Source organism: Anser brachyrhynchus, assembly GCF_964034855.1.
Source record: "Anser brachyrhynchus genome assembly, chromosome: 2".
NCBI lineage: Eukaryota > Metazoa > Chordata > Aves > Anseriformes > Anatidae > Anser > Anser brachyrhynchus.
Window position 1 is genome coordinate 86319510 of NC_137695.1, and position 23670 is coordinate 86343179.

General features: G+C 36.6%; 2 long non-coding RNA genes across 4 annotated transcripts in view; both read right to left on the minus strand.

Annotated features, from left to right (window-relative positions):
* Positions 1 to 19123, minus strand: part of LOC308188668 — an 87163-nt gene extending 68040 nt beyond the window's left edge. For both annotated transcript variants that reach the window (XR_013945679.1, XR_013945680.1), the window contains exons 1-2: positions 18875 to 19123; positions 11023 to 11079 (exon numbers count right to left, since the gene is read on the minus strand). This is a non-coding gene — a long non-coding RNA (uncharacterized lncRNA). The remainder of the gene's footprint in view (positions 1 to 11022; positions 11080 to 18874) is intronic.
* LOC308188667 lies at positions 1410 to 7150 on the minus strand. 2 transcript variants are annotated; one of them, XR_013945677.1, is made up of 2 exons: positions 4039 to 7150; positions 1410 to 2872 (listed from the first exon to the last, which is right to left on the minus strand). It is a non-coding gene; the product is annotated as an uncharacterized lncRNA (long non-coding RNA). The 2 variants fall into 2 exon arrangements; XR_013945678.1 differs by having other exon boundaries at positions 1410 to 2876.
* Positions 19124 to 23670: the final 4547 nt, after the last annotated feature.

Here is a 23670-nt window from a genome sequence, read left to right on the forward strand (position 1 = left end):
CCAGCATGGACGAGGTGCAGGCAGTAGGTTCACTCCAGTCGTCTGTTTATGTGTCCCTTAGAACTTGCTCACCTCCAGTAGTGACATTTCCTCAAAACAGAGTTTTTGGTAGTTTTATTACATAATCTGCTTGTTGCTCCTAGTACATCCTGCAAAAGTGCTCAGGCAGCTTTTGACAGAGACAAAGCAATAGGTTATTAGCTTCTAAGCAGAATAGTTAGGTCTTCCCTTACAGATGACCCTTTTGTCACATTTTCCATTGCCCATTACATTATCTTTTCACCTGTTCAGATTCATGCCCTCACATTTGCTGAAGCATCATGTCATCCTGTCAGCGTTGTCCATCTGCTTTCTCCTTCTCACTTGTCCTACATTTTTGTTATCCCATCACTGTCTTTCTTTTCGAGAAGAACCTGCCCTGCTGAGCCCTGTACATGAGGTTATCATATACATGCCAATCGCACTTACCTTAAAGCATAAATGCACAAATTCTTACCAAAGTGAGGACATTTGTTGTTAGGCAGCCTGATACTGGAATCTATAAAGTAAAATTTCTGTGCTGTAAGATTAGTTCTTTCAAATTTACTATATTTTTACCTCTTCCTTAGTCCTTTTGGTTATAGTTTAGGACAGGCTGTGCACTAAATGACAGTTTATATGTGATTTCTGTTTTTCAGTGGAGACACTAAATGGCCATTCTTGCAGAACTACATTTCTTACTTCAGCTTAGAACGAATGTATATTAGTTGTGTTGATGTTAGATTTATCTCCCCTCTCTCTTAAGTTTCATTAATTGTTCTTTTCCCAATTTTTACCATCTTTTATATATGCAAGTAGCATGTGCAATGTATTGATTGAAGTCTGTAGGCATCACTTCCCTTCCTCTGGTTTCACTTCTTTGTTCAGGTTCCATACCAATACTACCGTATTACATAGTGCCAAGAGATATTCTAAGGTGTTGGAATCATATTTCTGTGCAGTTACTTTGCTAGAATGGTCCCTGATATAGCTTGGGCCAACTAGCATGCTCATAAGCAATTCCCCTGTATGGTTAAGGAATTAAAATGGACAAGGTGCTATTCCTAGTAGAGAATTAAAATGTGGCCACCCCATTTTAAAGAACAGACATTACAGATGTACAGTAAAGTTCAGATAAGACACTAGTGGTGAGTAGGAGTGAATTATTACTGTTCATTGTTTTTGTTGTTTTGGGTTGGGTTGGTTGTTTTTTTTAGCTGGAGTCTGGAAATGCTGATTATTCCTCACCTTTTCAATTTAACTGATTACTTTGGTGTCTATAAAATATTGGCTTTAAAATTGTTATAGCTCTTTGTGATATTCGTTCCTTTTCTGGTCATCAACTTTCTTCAATGGTAAATAAATAATCTTTAGTGGTTTTTTTTCTAAAATCTGAGTAGGCTCCTTTATCTTTGGAGGTCCTTTATATCTTTGTCCTATCTTTATCATCTTTATCTTTTATCTTTATTTTTATTATTATTTTTCTCTTTACACTAGGTAATGTAGCACTCCTTCTCTCTCCCTGTCATTTCAGTAAGCGCTGTTTGAGGAGATGGTGGCAATAAATAATACCATAAGTAACGGACAGAAGTACATTGAATTGCTGTTTAGTATTAGTGAAAGAGGTGGAATCACTTTTCTCCTAGACTTATATGACAATGCATTTTTGTACAAGACATGATTTTTTCTTTCATCCACCAATCGGAGCTTTTTGCCACAGAGATCAAAGCAGACCATGGATTCAGAAATGGTGCATCTGTCACTGCTTTTATGAGGTCCTTCCCTATGCAGTCAGCCAGCTTTGGAGTCGAGTGCTTAGATATGTGTCTGTAATTCTTCTTATCCATTCCTTCTTTTAGATGTACAGAGTACCAGATAGAGCAGAAGTAGAACAGAGCAGTTAAACATCAGGTAAGACCCTTTCCCTCTCCACCTGGCAAATGCTTTCCTGAATAATGCAGCACTAATTTGCATAGATATAACTACCAGCTTCACTTTCATTATAGGTTTGTGCTGTAGCAGGTCATGGATTCGTTCTGGGACATTGGGAAAGGGTGTGTTCAGTTTCACATTTTCTCATCATTGGCTTCCAGAGTTAGGGACTACTACTTAGCTGACAACTGAAATTTCCATTGTCTTGCTATTTCTTCTCTCTTACACTGCAGAGATTCTGATTGTTCCTTTTCCTGAGAGCTGGTGGGCTGATTCATAGTTCACCATTGGGGGTGGGAAAGCATTGAACAGATTATCTGCATAGTCTCATTTTTCAAGTTTTCCTTCTTGGGCTTTCTGAACTTCTTATTTTATTTGTTCAATACTTCTCCTAGTTTTGACTATTTTCAATATTCATCTGGATTTCTTCCATCATTTAACTTACAGCAGTCCTTCAAAACATCGGAGAAACTGTCATGTTCTGCCTGGATGCCACAATTCATTAATCCTTCACATGCATTTTAAAACTCTTTTTCAGTGCACATTTACTCTCTCTGCTTTCCTTGCTGGACATTTCATAATTTGTCTTAGCTCCAGCATATGCTATTAGTTTAAATTAGAGCTGCCGTAAGCAATTCATCAACAGGCTGAAGTCTGATGAAAAAAGCTCTTTCACATTCTTGTGTAATATAATATTCTCCCACTGTGTTTCGCAAGCAGGAGGTACTGCAGAAAGTAGAGTCTGAAGAAAAGGAGACCTCTGTGAAGTTTGCTGAGACAGTGTTACTGGAGCTGGAGACCAAACAGTCTGGAATGAGCCAGTTCCATAGTGCCATGCTGAATTAGTTCCAAGGCCTAATCCCCTCTTTCTGCATCTGTTTATTAAAGCATAGGCTGTTTCCCATTTCAGACTCTTTGGAATCTACCTGAAAAAGAAGAAAAAAGAAAAAAAAAAAAAAGAGAGAGAGAGAAAGAAAAGGAAGAGGAAGAGGAAGAAAGGACTATTCTGCAGCCATATTGCCAAGCTTTCTGTTTTATTTGGCACAGCACAAAGTATTCTACCAATGTCTAATGCTTGTTAGCTCCATTCTACAGGCTGCTTAAATACCAAAGCTTAAAGGATCAGGCAGCAATCTGAAATCCATTCTTAGCCAAAAATTGCTTGACTGTGAGAATGAAAAGCTGTGATATTAAGATGAAAGAGCTAGAATAGAATGGAGTGGATTAGAATAGAATAGAATGGAGTGGATTAGAATAGAATGGAGTGGATTAGAATAGAATAGAATAGAATAGAATAGAATAGAATAGAATAGAATAGAATAGAATAGAATAGAATAGAATAGAATAGAATAGAATAGAATAGAATAGAATAGAATAGAATAGAATAGAATAGAATAGTTCAGTTGGAAGGGACCTGCAAAGATCATCTAGCCCAACTGCCTGATCACTTCAGGGCTAATTGAAAGTTAAAGCATATTATTCAGGGCATTATCCAGATGCCACTTGAACAGTGATTGGCATGAGGCATCAACCACCTCACTAGGAAGCATGACCTAGGCTTGACCACCCTCACAGTAAAGAATTTTTTCCTCATGTCCAGTCTGATCATCCCCTGGTGTAGCTTTGTGGTGTTCCTATTCGTCCTGTCATCAGTGACCAGGGAGAAGAGACCACCACTTCCCTCTGCACTTCCCCTCCTCGGGAAGCTGTAGAGAGCAATGAAATGACCTCTCAGCCTCCATTTATCCAGACAAGAAAATCCAAGTGTCCACAGCCTTTCCTCCATAGGACAAGCCTTCCAGCCCTTTTACCAGCTTTGTTGCCCTTCTCTGGACACATTCAAGGACCTTAACATCTTTTCTACATTGTGCAGCCCAGACCCGCACACAGTGCTCAAGGTGAGGCTGCACCAATGCTAAATATAGTGGGATAATCACCTCTTTTGATCAGCTGGCTATGCAGTGTTTAATGCACCCCAAAATGCAGTTTGCCCTCTTGGGTGCCAGTGCACACAGCTGGCTCATGCTGAGACTGCTGTCACCAGCACCCCCAGATGCCTTTCTGCTGAGCTGCTCTCCCATTCTGTACCTGTGTCTGGCAGTACTCCATCCCAGGTGCAGAACACTACTCTGTTGAGTTTCATGCCATCATAGCTAACACTGTGAATTATGTAATGTCTTCAAGAGCATTTGATATTGATGAGAGATTTCAACAAGTGAGAATCATATTGAGCTGTGTGTTCTTGCAATCAGTGTAACAAATTTGCCTTCTGGCAGCCAAACTCCTGAATAAAAAGAGAAGAGCCTGTATTACAATTCAAGTGTTGACAGCCAGCTATTCACCCCTTCTCTCTCCCACCCCAAAAAAAGGCCTTAGAAATCCCAGTAAGTTCTTCTACAAAGATTTTGTTTTACTCTGTCTTCCCTCTCTGCAGTTTGGGTGTGTTGGACAATAAAGTCATTGTTTCCTGACTAGTGACTCAAGAATGCATTTGAATACAGACAATTTCAATAAAAATCCTTGTTTGTAGTTTCTTGCAGTTTCTGAAAAGTTCTTTTTTTTTTTTTTTTTCCTTGTTTGTAGGAATTGGTAGTGACTAACTGCTGATCTTTAATGATCTTACAGGCACTGTTACTACATGACACTCATACACCTATGACAAAGAACTTCATGCATGTGGCAGAAGATGAATAATTTCCTCATTTCATGTTCATTGTTTTCTTTTCTTTTTTTTTTTTTTTAATTTGTAAAAGAGTTTATTTGACCAAGTTCCTCTCTGCCATTCAATAGCCTTTTTTTTTTTTTTTTGACAAAGACCCAGGTAATGGTATCTGTCTGACCTATTTTAAGACTTCTACAATGTAGACATCTGTATATGAACAGCCTTCCTAGAGCTCTTCCTTAAGAAATGAGAAGATGTACTTCTCATAAACAATTTATCTCATCCCAAGATAGACATCAGGTGAATCACACATCACATGAGTCTTACTGTCCTCTAAAAAGGAATATAGGCAACTAACTCAGATACATATATCTAAAATCAAATAAATCAAAATCTTCCTTAGGATTGTTCTGTTGTAAGATTAAATGGAGACTAAGAATAGTATTTCCATACTTGGATAATTAAATACACTTCGTGTGCAGACTGTAACTAACAGACTTTCAATAGATTAAATGCTTGGAACAAAAAGAGCCCCAGAACTAAAGTGAGCAAAAACAGGACTTCAAGTAGAAAGAAGATCACCAGGCTGTCCATTCCCAAAGACAAGTCATAAAGGAGTCCTGGAGATCATTTAGGCCCAGAAGAAAAGAAGGGAGCAAATAAAACATTTGCATACTCCTTCAGGTAGATGAACTGCATGGAGAAGTACAAGAGGTTCTTATTTTACTGCATGTGGTTATCTTTTCAATGGGCAGGTGATAAGCGTGTACACATAACAGGTAGCTCATGATTATCATGGGAAAGGACTTGAACTATAGGCCCAGAGGAGCTCTGCAGAGACATGGAAGTTTGGCAACTTCTATGTGTGGTCCAGCCTTCTAAGCCTGGCAGCTTTAGTTCTGCTGAAAAAGAGGAAACTGGAGAGGTTTATCAGTACATCTTCCAGGGAAATCAAAAAACAGTCACTGTCAGGCTAGCAGCCCCAATGTACCCATGTGAAACTTAAGACAATAATTTGTGATACATGCATGGGCATAGTTATAAACATTAAAAAGGGGTTAACAGTCTACAAACCTTTTAATGAGCAATGAAAGGCTTTTAAATAACAGTACCAAAAAGTCAAAGATACACAGGTGACATCTCTATCAGCTGGCCCAGAAATTTAGACTCCCTCACTGTTTTCCCCATAAATTCAATTATTAGCACCCTCTTGTCAAACTATCTGCAAAATACTATTCTTCACTTCTTTAAACTTCACTTCACGTATACTTCACTTCTTTAAACAGTACAGTCTGCATAAACAATGGCAGCCTACAAACTATGATACATAGGAAACCTGCATGCCAGAACACCTATCTATATATACAAGGTACAATCTGCAACATTCAATGAAAGTGAGAAGGTAGAGGTTTGCCTTTTCATACTACTGCATTTAATCTGTGATGGCCACCTGAGTAGTTGAAAGAGGACTTTTAGCCAACAAAGATTCTCTAGAGAAACAGACCAGATTTCTAAAAGACACCTGAACACCACATGAAGTATTAACTAACTGTAAGAGAAAATAAATCCCACTCGGCACATAACATTCTACCCTGGAACTTGTATAGAAAGTCATTTAATAGGGCCTTTATTGGAAGAAAATCCTGGAAAGAAATCTTCCCCAAACCACATTCCTGAGCCTTTAGGCTCATTTAGCAGAAGCAAATTCTCCATAATCCAAAGTGCACTGAATATAGACAGTGCCTATGCAACAAAAGTGATTTTCACTAACGTGTCTGTACCACTCACTATGAATAAGCTCTACAGCCAAACTGTTAGCATCTGTAAATGCTGCATCTGCACGTGGAGAAATGTCAAATGTTTCACCCAGAGCACCAGATGTCACCACGATGTATATATATATATATGGTTGATGCTAGGCAACCATTATGCACCAACATGAACTCACACATTCAGTCTATACATGACAGAAATGTACAGATATCAGGGAAGGCATTTCCCAGAAAACAGTCACTCCATCTCCAATTTTGTGGAGACGTTCTAATCTCCACAAAGGAAACATAAAAAACACCTTCTAAAGACAACCCTGAACACCCTCTTTATAGCATATTATAACGACCCACCCCAGCATTAACCTCTCCATGTTCCACAGACTCTACCTTTCTCTTTCCCTTAGGTGATAAGTACCTATTCATCTCTCTTGACTTCTGTTGTTTTTGCATTCCCTGTTTGTTTTTCCTCCTTTCTCAATTCTTTTAACCGTTCCAATGTTCCCTCTGTTCCACAAGTTACAAGACCTATTTTTCCCAAAGACAGTTTAGTTGATATATAATTAGGTAAATTCTGACTAATTGTTCTTAACTTGCATTTTTTTTTTTGAAAGCTCCTACTTCTATTTTGTGACTTGGCAGAGGAATTACATGCCCCAGATTTTATTTTATTTCATGTTTTTCTCAAGAATATTAGTAGGTCTAATAAAGAACACTATCTCTGCCTAGAAAAACCTGTCCTGTTGATGGATTCTTGGAAAATCATGGCAAAAAGATAAAACATTCCCATGATTAGTTTGCCTAAATAGCTAAATTTTCAAAATAAATTTCCTAATACAGAGTTTACAAAGGTATCATCTGTTCTTGCTTGTGCTGTGCAATGTATTCATGCTGAATTAGCAAAGAGTTGAATAATTAGGTCAGAAATTTTGCTGACAGTAGTAAGTTATTCAAGATAATAAAAATGGGGATTGATTTAGAAGAAAGGCTTATTGATACTGAGTAACTGGGCAATAATATTGTAGATGAAATTCAATATAGATAAATGAAATAATATGCACATTGGTAAAAACAACTCAGATTTTCTTTACAGAATGCTGTGCTCTGATCTGATGAGATCTTGGTGTTGTGATAGATAGTTGAATGGAATTAGGCCATTTAATAGTTGTCAAGACAGGAAATTAAATGGTAGGAATTAATAAGAAAATAATAGAGAACAAAACAGAGAGCATCATTATGATATGGTGTAAATCCATGTTGCATCTTCTTCTGAGATATTGTGTGTAGTATGGGTTTCTCTATTTAAAAAGATAAATAGAATTTGAAAGGCAAAATAGTATTAACCATCAAGCAATCAAGGATTTGGAAGAGATTCTGCACAGAGAATGAATCAGTAGATTAAATAGTCTCTTCAAGCTAAAGGGATGACAGAGGAGGATGGCATAGATATAAAATCATGTGTGAGATGGAGAAGGTCAACAATAAATAGTTAACCCACATTCCAGTATGACCATGGGCAACAAATATCCCTTACAACACAAGACAAAGGGAAATGCTTCTCTTTGAGTGGAATGCACAGTTGAGATGTGAAACTCCTCACCTGAGGATAACTTTGGGATGGTAGGTTTAGACTGCCAAGCTCTAAATCTCCAGTACTCTAAACCTCTCAGGACTTTAAGCCCAAAAAGCTTGTTTGTTTGTTTGTTTGTTTTCAAAAGAAAGAGCAGAGCGAGTGGTACTTGCCTTCTGACAAGATATATACATATTTACCACTTTGAACCAGTATGTTTGAAGTATATATAAAGAGATTCCACAAACTGTCACAATCCAGGCACCCCTAACACCTTTAAAAATGATGAATGAGATACAGAAAGGTGATGTCAGCTTTCTTTTCCTAATATTTACTATGTCTTAAGAAGACAAATCGTCCCATGTGTTAATTGATTAAACACTCCATAAATGCTTAAAATTAGAATTCTCAACTTGCATTACTTCTTAATATTAATAATGCTACCCATGGGCTCCAGATTTATTTTTTTTTGAAAAAACTCAGTTCTTATGAGCTCACCTAGAATGGAACAGACTATTTGTATTATTCATGTTGAGAAAGTGTATTTTCATGCCCTTTAGAGTCACTAAGAGTGCACCCAATAGGCTAGGTGCCTTTTCTAGTCCATGGCTGAATAGTGTAATTTTCCTAGTCCTAAAACAGGACAGGTTTTGTCTTCAGTACCTACACATATATGCAAGTATACATACACATATACACATACAGGCACCTGTGTGGTTGTCCACTGCTCACCCTGTGATGCCCACTGTTCACTCTGTAATAAGTTTAGGCACCTTTGAGTCTACCTCTTCCTGGAGGTTTTCAGAGAAAGGAGACAGAGTGCAGAATTATGTGTTCTGTGTACCTGCTCTCTGCAGTAACTGGGAGTGAATGAGGAACATGTTCAAACTGAATTAACTAACACAGTCACACAGAAAACATTCTCATACCAAAGCTAACCTACAAAAATAAGGCATTGTGAAGGCAATGAATCATTACATCCATCAAGCATTTTTTTGTATAACTATTTTGAAGGCAATTCTAATAAGCCTTATTGTTTCAAAAATACATTTTAAATTGTATTATATGTTTCACAGTAGGCAGACCATTGTTGTTTTGTTTTTTTTTTTTGTCTAGAACACTGATATTATCTGGAGTTTCCTTATGATGATGTAATTATAGTAACTTGTTTCTGTAACAAAGTAAACTGGATTTACTAATTATACAAATTTAAGATGGCAAAGTCAACAGAAGTTACAAATTGCCACTCTGTTCAAAATTACATCTACGGGATGACAGTAGTCCCTCTTAGTTATGTGACAAAGAGCAAATTTCAAATAAATTATTAAATCCAAAACTAAGTTCTACCATTTCAGTCAGTTTATTAATCAGGCAGTCTAACCTTAATAATCTGCTGTTCCATAAGGGCTACAAAAATCTTCAAGATGAAAACCTACTTCCCTCAGTGAAGTCTGGGTTTGAGAAAGAATAAAATTCAAAACAAAATTTCTCTAGTCTTCAAGACTTAATTTTTAGGAGATCATTACAACGATATATGCTTTTATATCATAATGTATGAGACGTATTAGAACTATTTCCTATTAAGGCAGTTACATAAATGGAAAGTAAATAAATATGAGTAGAATGCTCTTTCAATCTGGTATTAGCCAAGAGGTAGCCCAATATCCAGACATGCAGTGGAAGAAGTTTTCTGTGATATTTTGTGAGTGGGCACCAATACAGAAAGTAATTTTTAATATGTGTTATTATTTGTCTTTTTAATCATATGATTAAAATTGTCTTTTTAATCACATTTTGGTCTAACATTAAATCTATTTGATCCATCACTTCTGAATGCTTTGTGGTTTGCTAGACAGTCTTCTGTATCAAACAGTAATAGGATCAGAAGATCCAGCTTGCTTCATGTAATTATTTTATATACTTGTGTCAGATGGGAATCACGCAGTGTGTTTGTAATCACGTTAAATCACAGTATGGGTTCTGTTTCAGCATAGCAGATCATTTTCTGATTTTTAAAAAGCATCATAGCAAAAACATAGATCTGAACGTATAGGAACACTTACATCTCTAGGGAAATGAACACAATTTAGAAGGCTGGTGCTTTATTTAAACCAATATTAAATTTCTATTTGAACTTACATCTCAGAGAATACACAAAGTGAGGTTAATACTACCCAGAGGACTACTAGCAGTTTTTCAGACACTAATGCAAAACATATGTGAAACTGAAGTAAAAAAGAACAATGTCAGAAACAGAAAATACCTGCTGCAAGTTATCAGAAGTGATATATTGATATAATGCTATAATACTTGTGTACACAGGACTGGGGAAAAATCAGTCCTCTAGGTTTCTGCACATTTCAGATAATTCTGGAAAATAGTAATAATAATATGCCCCAATATTTCAAACACCTTTTACTAATAAATTTAGATTTCCTTTTGAGCGGATCACCCAAATGCAAGTATTTGCTTTTCCAAGTGCTTTGAAGTGCTGTGGTGCATTTATTCTATACACAGATATAGAAAATAATTTTGCATAAGCACTTTGTCTTTCTAATAACTGAAATAAAAATACTGGATTCACACAGTTCGTATAGCCCTATGAGCAGGTCAAATCCATAACTGTATTTGATGAACTCATTATCATTTCATGTTCTTTATATGGTATCAACACTCCTTAGAGGAATGAACAAATGCTACATCCCTCCCCCTTTCTCTACTTATACATTGAAGAAATTATTTAACTTGTTAAGAGCCATGTGCTAGTCCTTGTCCAAAGTACCAGTCTCCTAAATCTTAGGAGACAGTACTTAGACAGTCTTCATGTTTTTCCATAGATGATCTGTCCAGCCTTAAAGTTAAAAGCCTTGGCTGAGTATTCTGCATATCAAAACTCTCCTTTTCACTCATTCACACTCCACATCACAAGAGAAGCATGGCAGAAAATGGTTCTTACATTTCCTATTTTCTGAGCATGAAACACATCATTTGCTAAAAGATGTCCCAGTTCAAGGATAAGGAACCTCTCAAAACAAGAACACTTAAAGCAGGAAACCTTTACTCTTACTCACAATTCATAATCCTGGAACAGACATAACTTCTTTTCTCAATGTAGGCATCCAAGAGAGCTAAAATAAAAATTGAAAAATAAAAATAGAAAAAGTATAAGATGACATAGGAATATACATCTGATATATATATATATTGCTTTACAACTAGATGCATCAGGGCTATCAGCTGAGGTGTTCTGTATATCAATGTACTTTTGAAAGCAAATGCAAGCAACCTGTGATTTTATTCCCATTTCCCATTTTTTTTGTAAAAATAATAATAATAATAGCTTTCAGACACGACCATTTTTAGACTTTGAACAGAATTCCTTTAAACATTATGTTACTAGCTTCACGTGGTGTTTTTGATTGAAAGAAGTATTATTTTATCTGTACATAGGCAACCATAATTTAATGTAAGTGATATACTGGTTTTAAAATAGCAAAATAGGTACCATTTGGATGAAGGTGTACTAACAGATTTCAAAATCTGTCCTGTCCATAGGAAAGGATAATATAATTTTACCATTGTTTTCTTCCTCAGCATCGTCACCCTGACCACTTATCACAGTAAGGTTTCAGAAGGCTGTTTCTCACCTTCGATTCCTGGTTAGAATAAATTTGAAACAAATTTCAAATTTTTGAAATCAAGTCAACACTTGCTCACTCATTCTCCCTCTCCAAAAAGCTATGCTGAACTGTGTTCATATCATTGAATTTTATCAAGTCCTGTAATTATTCCTAGGAGTCCAAAGCAGGTTTGTAGTCCCAAATAGGAGTTGGATATTTAACACTTTCACTTTTAAGAGTAGGAGCTTCTATCTCACGTTCCACAGTGTTAAGTCTGGCCACAGAAACCTCACAGTGGTGATTAGATCATAAATCTGTCTCTTTATCTGCCAGTAGAGTTCAGCATGTCTGTTGACTTCTGCCTACCTCAAAGATTTCAGACAGGTTATTAATAACCTTTGTATGAGCATATCATTACAAAGTAAAAACACATGACTTAATGTAAGTTACATCATTCTCTGTGTTGTAATAATAGCCTTAAAACATACATGAAAATATGCACACAATTACAGTAATCCAAAATAGACTCCTTATAATTCTCATAACTCTACATAAGATCCTCCTTACCGGCTCCCACATCCTTCAGATGTCTCTTAATAGCTGCAGACAACCAACTGTTCCTAAACCCCTTCACAATTCTACATGTATATATCAACAACTCAATAGAGATTCATTAAGTTACTGGAAACATTCTACATATCGTGAGTAGATCATATCATATTTACATATCATATTAAACTACATTAAAATTAGTCTAGAGGTGGTTTTCTAAGAATTTCTTATGTCTAATCACTAAATTCATCTGCTTCTTGTGGTGGTTCCTAACAGATGCAACCTTATTGTATCTTATTGCAACCTTTATTTTTATACAGAACTTCAATCTGTTAGAACAATGGGATTTTATTGTCACAGTCCTGTTCTTCCCTGCAAGGACTATTTACAGTCCCTTAGTGAGACTCTGCTTACCATGGGACTCTTTCTGTCTATTTCTTCATTATTCAAAACTTCCTTTCAATACTACTATTTTATTTCTTTATCCCCGAGACAGGTCCTAGTTCAACTTGTGTAAAGAGGAACACAATTTTTTTTTTTTTTCCTCAATTGACAATATCTGTAAATTCCGGTATCTGCTTCAGTAAAGATAAAAACAACATTGTACAGATTTCAAAGAAAAGCTTTTATTTCATACTGGTTTTAAGATATTTTACAAAGAGGTTTTTAAAAATAAAAATTCAAATGGAAACTCCTTCAACTAACTAACTAAAGTATGCTGAATATTTCTCTATACATTCACACCTACCATTTTTTTAGAAAAGCAGATTACCCAAATGGAAAAAAAAAAAAAATGTTGAGAAATTTCTTATGTAGGAACTAGTTTTGTTTTGTCTCTGTCTTTTTATGTACACTTTTTAAAATTAAATACTTTACTTCTCAGTTGATACTAGACCAGATATTTCAACCAGGAATATAATGGCTTGAGGAAGTTATTTGAAACTAAGAACAGGGTTTAAGATAAAAATGCCAGCTCACATACGAACTACACCTAGTTGCCATGGTATTGCATTAAAGCAACATAGCTATATATTTTTCTTTCTCACAACCTTCTCACAACTGCTTTTTATGGCAAGTAAACACTATGAATTCAAAAGCAGTCTCTTTGTATCTGTGAAGCTGTGCTTCAGTCCCATTTCAATAAATAAATAAATAATACTGCAATTGGACTATTAATGACGGTCTAATAGAAATAATAGTTTCAAAGTCAATGGAAATTATTGGCATCATTGAAGCACTTAACTACTCTTAGGATTTTTTCTTCAAGATGCTTCAGTAGTGTACCAAAAAGATAATTTCTTAAGGAATACTACTTTGTTGAACACACACTGAAATTATACAGCATTCTAAGACAGCTTGAATCAACAGTCTATCTTCATATGAAGGCATTTGGAGCTCTACATATATGAAACATCAGTGCCACAGAAGCTGTAGCTATGTTAGTGAAGAGTTTCATAACTCAAAATGAATTAAAAAATACTTTTATTCGTTAGCCCTCAGGTGAAAAGGACAGTGGAAAATCACATTAAATGATAATTTTAATATAAAAATATTCGATTTCATCTTGACCAGTATCTAGAGAGCCATCCAGCAGAAATCGTTAATGGAAGAGTATTGTTTCATCTTCAGTAATTAAAGAGCTATTAAATACAGTTTATATTCCATGGCACAGATATTGCAGAGGCAAGAGCAGGAACTATATATTGAATGCATAAAGAACACTCCTTTCAGAAAACAGTGTGTTGGTTGTGCAATTCCACATAATGTTCATGTTAGCTAATCAGTGGCTTTAAGGGATGCTTGTGAGCAACTCTGAAGCAATGTTTTATAACATAGTCTTATTTCAAATCTTGCTCTGTTCCCAGACCAATTCATGATATCAGATTTCTATAAAGCTGTCATAAGAGAAAGTTGAATAAATAAAAACTTATCTGGTAAATAAAAACAGCAAAAGATGGTTAATGATTATTCAAGGAATCAACTGCTATCCATGTGTATATATTTTGCAGATTTGTCCTTCCTCAAAAATATTTTATCGCAGATTTGAAGAGACAACTTCCCACACCCACTGCCAATTACTGTGGAACTAACTAGGGTTTCACACATCTTTATGGCAACAAGCCATATTCGGGACTTGATTGTACAGGATTCTGAGTAACCTGATTTAGCCTTGAAGTTAGCCCTGCTTAGAACAGGATGTTTGACTACAAAATTTTTCAACATCCCTGCCAATCCAAGTTTTTATATGATATTATTTATTGTGGAACAACTGGACAAATCATATTTGTGTCACGCAGTCGTAAAACTGAGAGCCACTGGAGTCAGAACATATGGATCTTGCAAGTTCTCATGAACAGCAGTTATAATGCCCACTCTCCAGGCACTTACTCATGCATCACCCTTCCCAGACTTGGGTCGTGCCACAGCTCCTAAAATGCCCAGAAATGCCTGTTTTCATCCTTCTCTCTGCCCAAAACAACAACAACAACAACAAAAACAACAACAGCAAAGACATATGTATGTCACCCAGGTTCCAATCCTATAAGGGGCATTCCGATCCTATAAAGAGCACACTGCATAGCTTCAGCTGAGGAGCAGTGGAGTTTTTTGCAGCTAGTGGATGGCAGGGGCAAGCACAGCACAACTCATCTCACAGAGGAGTAGGCTCACAGTTCATGGGCAGAATCAGGATGAGGAGAGTCTTCCAGCCCATTCCTGTCCCATTTCAGGACCCGATAAGAGCCACAGCTTCTACAAAGCATTGTGTCAGTAGAGTAACACTTCTCAAGTAGGAAGAGAGTCTGGTGCCTGCGCAGAGAAAAGGCACAGGGAAGCACCTAGTAAAGCTCACAGTGCTCCCGGTAATGCCCCGTGACAGATAGGTCCACAGCCTGCCTACACAATACCGGAGAACGTAAGGACAGCAATCGGCCTCTGGTCTCTCCCCCAGTGCTTTTGCTACCCCTCTAATAGCTCCCACCCACCCCAGCACCCTTCATCTCTCAGCTTCTGCAAAGATTCACACGTGAAAGTTGACCCCAGCACAGTGTTATCCTCAATAGGCCAATGTTGAACCATTGTTGTGGTTTAACCCGGCTGGCAGCTAAACACCACACAGTCGTTCGCTCACCCTCCCCCCTCCCTCTCTGGGATGGGGGAGAGAAACGGGAAAGTGAAGCCGGTGAGTTGAGATAAAGACAGTTTATTAAGACAGGAATATAATAATAACAATAATAATAATAATAGTGATAATGATAATAGTATTAATAATAATAATGTGTACAAAACAAGTGATGCACAATGCAATTGCTCACCACCCGCTGACCGATGCCCAGCCTATCCCCGAGCAGCCGGCCCCCCACCCCGGCCAGCCACCCCTATATATTGTTTAGCATGACGTCAGATGGTATGGAATACCCCTTTGGCCAGTTTGGGTCAGCTGTCCTGGGTCTGTCCCCTCCCAGCTCCTGCTGCACCCCCAGCCTGCTCGCTGGCAGGACAGAGCGAGAAGCCGAAAAGTCCTTGGCCTGGTGTAAACACTGCTCTGCAACAATTAAAACATCAGCATGTTATCAGCGCTCTTCTCATCCTAATCCAAAACATAGCACCCTACCAGCTACTACGAGGAAAAATTAACTCTGTCCTAACTGGAACCAGGACAACCATCCTGTCTGAAGTCTGCCTCCAAGCGGTCCTTTCAGGGCATAATCTGAAAAAGAAAGTCACCCCCCACATGTGCACGTGGAACCTAAGTCTCAGTAGAGGGTATAGGTACAGGCCACCAAGCACAGAATTGTGTCTCTATTGCAAATTAATTCATTTACTTTCTTCCCCCTTTTTTTTTTTTTTTTTTTTCCCCTCTCTTCCTCTAGAGAAGCATCCAAAGGAGAAACTTTTAAGTCCAAGTCCCCAAACCCTGTACAGGGCTGCTCTGGCTTGGATTATGAGCTTGCTGAAAATGGGGGATGGAAAGCAGAGGCTGAGCCTTATAGGGGCACAATTAATATCGTTAGGAGACATGATCCATTCTGACACGGGAAGTAATGGCTTGATGCAACTTCTCTACCTTTTTTTTTTTTTTTTAAAGCCTATTCTTTTACATTTGTCAGGAAGTGCTGGTTATGTCACAGCAACCCAGCTGACAGTTCTCATCATTTCTTGTAAATAAATGCAGGGTAACTGAGAGTATTGCTTCAAGTGAAAACTGACTGCTAAGTGGTGGAGGAGGCTGCCACTTTAATACAATAAAATAAAATAGAATAAATAGAAAAAAATTATTAGGCAAATATTATTCATGAGTTCGCACCAATACATATTCAAAAGATAACGCATTCATTTATTTGGCACCTGACAATGAGAAACTAACAGGGGCAGACAAATAGCAAAGGTTAGTTTACACATAACCTCATTACAAGTTGTCTTATGAGAGCCAGATCTCTGTGAGAGCCAAACCTCCTCCTGTGTGACAGAAAGTAATAAAAAGATGCCTGCTTTAAGATTTCCTATGGAAATCATAATTTCCTACAGGAGAGTCTGAAGCAAAGGATGTCATTTAGTTTCTCTGTTATAGCACTGCCTGGTACAGAAGCTAATAGAGATCTATCTATGTAACGCCAGTCTTGGCTTTTTTTTTTTTTTTTTTTTCCAGAAGATGAACCCCTCATCAGTGATTCAGTGATGTCTGTGAACTGGGTCACTGTGCTTTACATGGGAAGCAAAGAAAAATCAGTTGATCATATCTTAGCTATGACCCTATTTATTTATTTGTTTGATTGGTTGTTCTATTCCCAAATCTGTTTCAAAATTATTGAATGAAGGAAAATATGTTTTAAATTTCCCTGAAAAAATAAAATAAAATCTTATAAAGCATAACATCATTTTGTTCTCTAGAAAACTCAAAGTCATCATACTATTTAACTAATCAAAAATTAGTTCTACAGAGAGCTGAAATTTTTCCAAAAAAATATTATACCAATCCATAAGAAACAGGGTAAGAGAGGATGACTGTATAATTAAGGTTAGACAATTCACCTGAATTTAGATAAACCTACATCAGACTTTCTGTTTCAATTACTATTAGATTTAATATTTAAAAAATAAATAAATGAGTAAAAATTAAAAGCTAGAAAGGCATAAAATGTACTAGAAGGCAGACATCCCTGATTACCTGAATACCTACATGGCTGAAGATTTCCATGAGAAGACAGATATGTAAAGTTCAGACAAAAGTCTGAATTTGGCAAAACAGAAATCTGAGACAGCAGATCACATTCCAAATGAGAATACTCCCCCAAAATTCATTGGGTTTTCTGTCTTTCACTCTCATTTTTGCAGTCCTCAACCAATTTTGGGGCTAGATTATTCCAAATGGGGAACTTATTAAAGTTGTATAAGATGGTAAAAATAATTTCTTTTGCAGGTCTAGTTCAAAATATGTTTTTAAAACCCCACCAGGAATTAGTAAACCTTAAAATGGATTAGGTAAATCATATTTTACACTATCCATTACTGCGACATGTTTTTGCCAGCACATATTCATATAACAGTAGTTTGATATATATTCTCCACTAAGAGAGAGAAGACATCAATATCAATACACTTCCCACTTACAAATCATATAAAATTTATTTTGCATTAGAGAATGAGTCACAGGGGATTGAAAAATTTAATTTAATTCCACTTTTCTCATAAAAAGAAAAATAAAGTGCTGTAGCATTTCCCTTGGTTATTTAAAATGTGCTTATAGTATAATTGATTAGCTTTGAGAGGGAATGCTTATTGAAATTGACCTTTAAGTTGTCAAAGATCAAAATATTAAAAACACACACAGAAAAGGCCTCAAAATTTAAGCTTCCATTTTACAGATTGTTACTACATATCTGAGCAGATGAGTAATTGCTTAAAATTGATCTTATCCACTGCATTCTCTTCAAATGTGCTTATTTCCTTGGTGAAAAAAAAATAATAATAAAAATAAAAGTTCTAAAGAAGTGACAGACAGAGAATGGTTTCAGAAAGCTAATTTTTGTAAAATAACAGCTCCTGTGATTTGAAAAGGCACAGGTTTCTGAAATATCTGCTTTAAACTCAGTTTTATCCTATGAAGATATTAATACAGAGGTTGATTAATATGAAGAACTTTATCAAAATGGCAGTTCAGTGTAGTTGTAGTGTTGAAAGAAAATTGGGTTATGTTTGATGATTTGACAGTGCTTATTAAGGTAGGAGAAAAAATGATTAACATTATAATTAATTTGGTAAAGCTATTAACCTTTTTATAAGCTTGTCAAATAGAATGGTTTATTACATTTTTCTTTCAGAATGGCCTGCACAACACTCTCTTGATCACTACTAGCCTGTTTCTAACTAAAGCCTTGAGAAGGATAGTGAGTCATTCACCAGCTGAAAAACAGTCATTCTCTAATATAATTTCTTTTCTAAGACTGATATTTACTTAAAATAAACATATTTCTACTATCACAAATTTTCTTCCTGTGATCATGACCTTTCTAACATTGCAAGAACAACTCTATAATGATGTGTGCATTAAAACATAGAAGAAAGAAGACCAAAACAAGATTTACAACACAAAGACAAACAAACAAATGAACAAGCAAATAAACAAGCAAAACACATCCTTATTTAAAAAAAAAAAAAAAGTTATTGTTTTCCCATTGTATGTATGGGGCCTTTTGGATAGAATGAGGATGAACTAGCCCTACTTGGTAAGATTCCTTTTGTAAAATCTTACCTTTTTATCTTCTCCCATCATTCCAGAAACAATTCCATTATTTCCATTTTCAATTCAATTCCTCAGAAATGATTTTCTATTTTCCCCTGGTTTAAACCACCTTTTTTTGCTCTCTCTTCTGGCAGTGTCTCATTAAAGACCATGCCTTTCCTCACCAACAGTTCTGAGGAGATTTTTCTAATAAGTGATGGAGTTTCTGTGGCCATTGATAGCAGCTGTGGTAGCCAGGGATTTTGCTGGTGATTTCTGTTTTTGAAGTGCTTCCTTGGAGAATGAGAAAAAATTATTCCTGTAGTGAGAAAAAAGATTAGCTGTGGAATAACTTCTTCATGGTAATGGTGTCTTCTAGTGAGGCTGTGCTGGGGTCTGAGTACAGATGGAATTTTAGGTTGTCTCTTTCTGCTGATCTTGAAATTACAGGAAAGATTCTTTTAGCAGAAATCATGACTAACATTTTCAATAATAACTAACATGACAGCAGATTTGGTGAGTATGCACTCAAGCAAACTACCAGGTGTGCAGGTCAACCAATTATTCTTCACTTTAGCAGCTGCTGCAGTCGCTTTGACAAAAAATGTGAGGTAGTCATTGAGGGATGTTCCTGCTACCAACATCTGTCTCAGTCCCAGACTCAAGAAGGGTAAAATGTGGCCAAAAAGAGGGATCAAAACGGCTTTGGAATTTTGCTGAGGCCTTTAGAACAATTTCATGCCCCTCTGCTCCTTTAAAATCTCAACCTGTCTCTGTTCAACCTGGCTACTTCATCAGCTACTTCTAGCCTGTTAAGTTGGAGGCACTTACTGAGAAACCTATGTAATCCATCATGTATTTACACCACTTAGTTTTCTAAAAAGCTAAATGAGGAGCAAGATTTCTATGCTTTCCTTCTGTCCCCTAGCCTGCCCAGTTTTCTGCAACAGGAGCGGATCCTATCATTTTGTTATTTTCACCCTTCCACTCAATCTACATATCTACAAGGAAGTTAACCAGTATTTTTTAAATTAAGTACTACTTCCTATCTTGTGTTTGCAAGATGGTGATGTCTCTATCAGTTCCTTCTCTACTTCAGTTCTCTGAGTATTTATACTCAGAAGAGAGAACAATTAATTCAGTGAAAGCTCTAAGGATCTCCAGTTTTCCAGTTCCTGACCAGCTTCATGAAGACATTTTGAACAATTTTCAATATTCAGTGTAAGATAAAAAGATTTTGTTTTGAAAAATCTATAGGGGACATTCACTAAAAATAATAAAATAACTTAAATGTATTCATACATAAATTGAAGACCTCATTTAGCTTTGTCTAAAAGTATTCAATGAGTCCATTAAAAATATGATTATAAATAACAAGAGAAGATAGAAATCACCAAAGAAATTCAGTGTAAACAGAAATGTTAAGGTAAAAAACACTCAGAAGTATCTACCTTTATTTTTAGAGAGAAGTCCAAAATCCTACATCAGAATATTACCTCATGGAATTTGTCTTTTTGATGCAGCTAATCTTTGTAACCAATGGAAGCAGCACCTACTCCCTATATAAAACAAAGCTCTACAGCTTTTACAGGTCTTGATAAGTTACAGCAGTCCATCACAGCATGCTCTTTTGCCCAGCAAGAACTTTTAGACCCCGTGTTGCATGGGCCTGTGTTGGAACAAGTCATTGATTTTATCTCTGGGTGCTAGGTCATTGCTCTAGAAAGCAGTTCCTTGCCTGAATGTATGAGATCTGTATTTGAGATATCAGAGCCTCCTAAGTGCCCATCATCACTGAGAACTGAGCTGTACCTCCGAAGCTTCCTGACACTATCCAGGTACTTCTGCAGTATAGGTTAAGTATTTGGGAACAAGGAGTTAAAGTGAGGAGAATGTATTTTTTTAACTTGCTTTCCCTACAGACAAAACAAACAAACGAACAAAAAGGCATACTTCTATCAGCACAAAAGAGTTACAAATATTGGCAAAACACAGACATCTGAATGTAATTTCTTCCTTAAGTCCTGGCAATGCCTAATAGTTCTACAGTTTCAGTTTCTGTACTTTTAGAAGTGGTAAGGCCTGTTGTCTCTTTTCTTTATCAACAAGCAGAGCCTTGAGAAATGTCTGGCTGACTTGTCTCTATACCTCTCCATGAGGTGAGAAACACCCATGCTTCCCTAGCCATGTTAAATGTCTCAGTGAAGATACACATTTGCTGGTTGCATAATGACCTCATGGAACACGAAGTAAAATCAGAAGCAATAAGGATTTCAGCCTACAGTGCAGGTTATGATTGTACATGAGATTCACAAAAGAAAATGAAATTCACAGACAGGCACACAGTTATGCCAAAGTCTGTCATACATCTGTTTTTGTATTCAGATTTGGATACAGGTTTGAGTATGATCTCACTCCATTAATCTCCATTCAATCATGTGTAACAACTCAGTGTACCATTCCAGAATTAAGCATTATTCTCTGAAAGTATTATGAATGTCTTAATGGTAATGACCCTTGATGTATCAACACCATGATATGTAAACACAATAAATATCTTTAGTAGCATGAAGTAAATAGGGTTTTCCTTAAGTTGGCATATATCAATGATTTTGCTGCTCAGAAAGCCAGTTTGGGTGAACGTGGAAGGCATCTTGCCACATTGTTTCAGGAAATCAACATCTGACAGACTTTGGATACTGCTTTTAAAATAAAAGGGATATAGAAAATATAAGATAGGAAAAGTTAAAGGAGAACTTCAAGTACTCATTACAAGGTCATTGTCTGGGGAAAACTATTGGATGAATCTGTCACGTGTAGCAACTGAACACCTGACCTCTTTGACATTACGTTGGATTTCCAATGTTTGAGCATGACCTCACTTTGAACTCCTCACATTGAAAATGAATATTAGAATATTATTATATTTTTGTATGGGTTATGCTGATCAGAATAACTCTTTTAGCAGAGCTTTCAACTTCTCAAATTTCTCCACATAGCATTATTAAGAGCACTAGAAACTCCTTCTTGGTATTCCACCTGTCTGCAGCTTGTAGGATAACTGTAGACAAACTTCAGATGTGTTCTGCTAAATAATTTTCACTGATCTGCAAACACAGACAAAAAACCTACATTAATCTCTATTCTTTGGGCTACCATTTATGGAGAAAATTATGACATTTTGACACTGTGACTTCTCTTAAGACTCTAACTGGTCTTATCAGAACCTGTGAGAAGAAACTTCTTAGATCTGCAGGAAAGTTGCTGAAGCAAGAGGAGAAAGATTTGCTTTTCTCTTTCTCCCATCTCTCTCTCAGCATTTATACATAAATATAAACTTACTTGTGTATACATCAGTGAAAGAAATACAGGAAAGCTGCTTCTGTATGGCATGCAAAATATTCAACTCCTGGAAAAATGGCTGGCAGGCATAAAACTGTGGTGGGGTACATTATTTCTAGAATCCACCTCTCAGAGGACGTGAGCTTTGAAATGAAGATGACAGTCACCCCCAGGAAGCAGACATCATTAAACTGCTGCAACTGCATATTGGGGAATTTCAAAAGGCACAAAGGAGTTCATCTTGACCTTACGTAACTGTTCAGCATTCATCTGATGCCTATGCACTTGCTCCTTATTTTATCAATAGCACTGAAATTAGACCTCACTTTGGGGTGGTCATTGGCAGTTTCTCTTCTCCAGGGATTTCTTGGGTGTACAGAACTCACATGAGAAAAAAGAGAATCTTTGGGCACAGCAGCCCCTAGACAAGGGGTCGGATGAAACCAGAGGCACAACAGCTCGTTACATGAGAAATGTGTTCATAGAGAAGTTTTTTCCTGCACTGGAGGTGGGTATAGTTAGCGGCAGGAGCAGTTTTATCAGTAAGTGCCAGTTCTGATGCACAAGAAGGGCATGCAGTGGTTTGTAGTGGGAAAAAAAAAAATAAAAATGTTCCCACTAACTCATGGTCTAACTTACTGTTTCAGAGAGTATCTCCTGTATATATTTATTTTTTCATCTGGAGAACTTCTGCTCTAGCTGTAACGTTTGGGCTTATAGAACAGGCCAAAAAATATGTTATGCATCTCCACTTTCTCTAGCCACATGTGAACACAATATGCTTAAGGTGAGCATTCAGGAATGTTATTGAAGCTGGAAATACCCCTTTTGGCATTATAGACATTGAATTCTCCAATCCCTTTCCAGTATGTAAGCTACCTTTTTCAGGGCCAAAAAAAAAAAAAAAGAATTCCCTTGAAACATAAGCAAAATCCTTTTTCATTCAATTGTTCAGCTTTTTAATTCCTTCCTCAGAAGGTTTCTCAAGAAAATGTAGCAGAACTGTGGAATACAATATTGAACAATAGTGCAAGATATAGTTTTGCTTTGTTTTCAGACCCTTGCCATTGGTTGCTATTTTTCTACCAAATTTGAAAGCTGCTTAGAATTACTCACAGCAAGCAACTGTCTGTGCTTCACTGACTGTAATTCATTTTATGCAGGGACTAGACTAGTGTGTTTTTTTCCTCATTCCCCATTGTGTTTAAAAAATGAACTCAGGAGAATAGATACAATCTGAAAATCAAAATTTCAAGGGGTTGAGAAAGATTTTTCCAATTATGATTTTATCAGAGAGCTCTCAGAGGATTTATCACACAAAAAGCCAGTAACTACTGAAATCCAGGCTAACTATAGTGAAACGTATATAATTAGGCTGGAAAATGGCCTTAAGCTTCTAATCATAGAAATATCATTCAAACATTTTTTAATTATAACAGAAAACATATCTTAAATCGGCTGAGGAAAATATGAAATCCTATCTG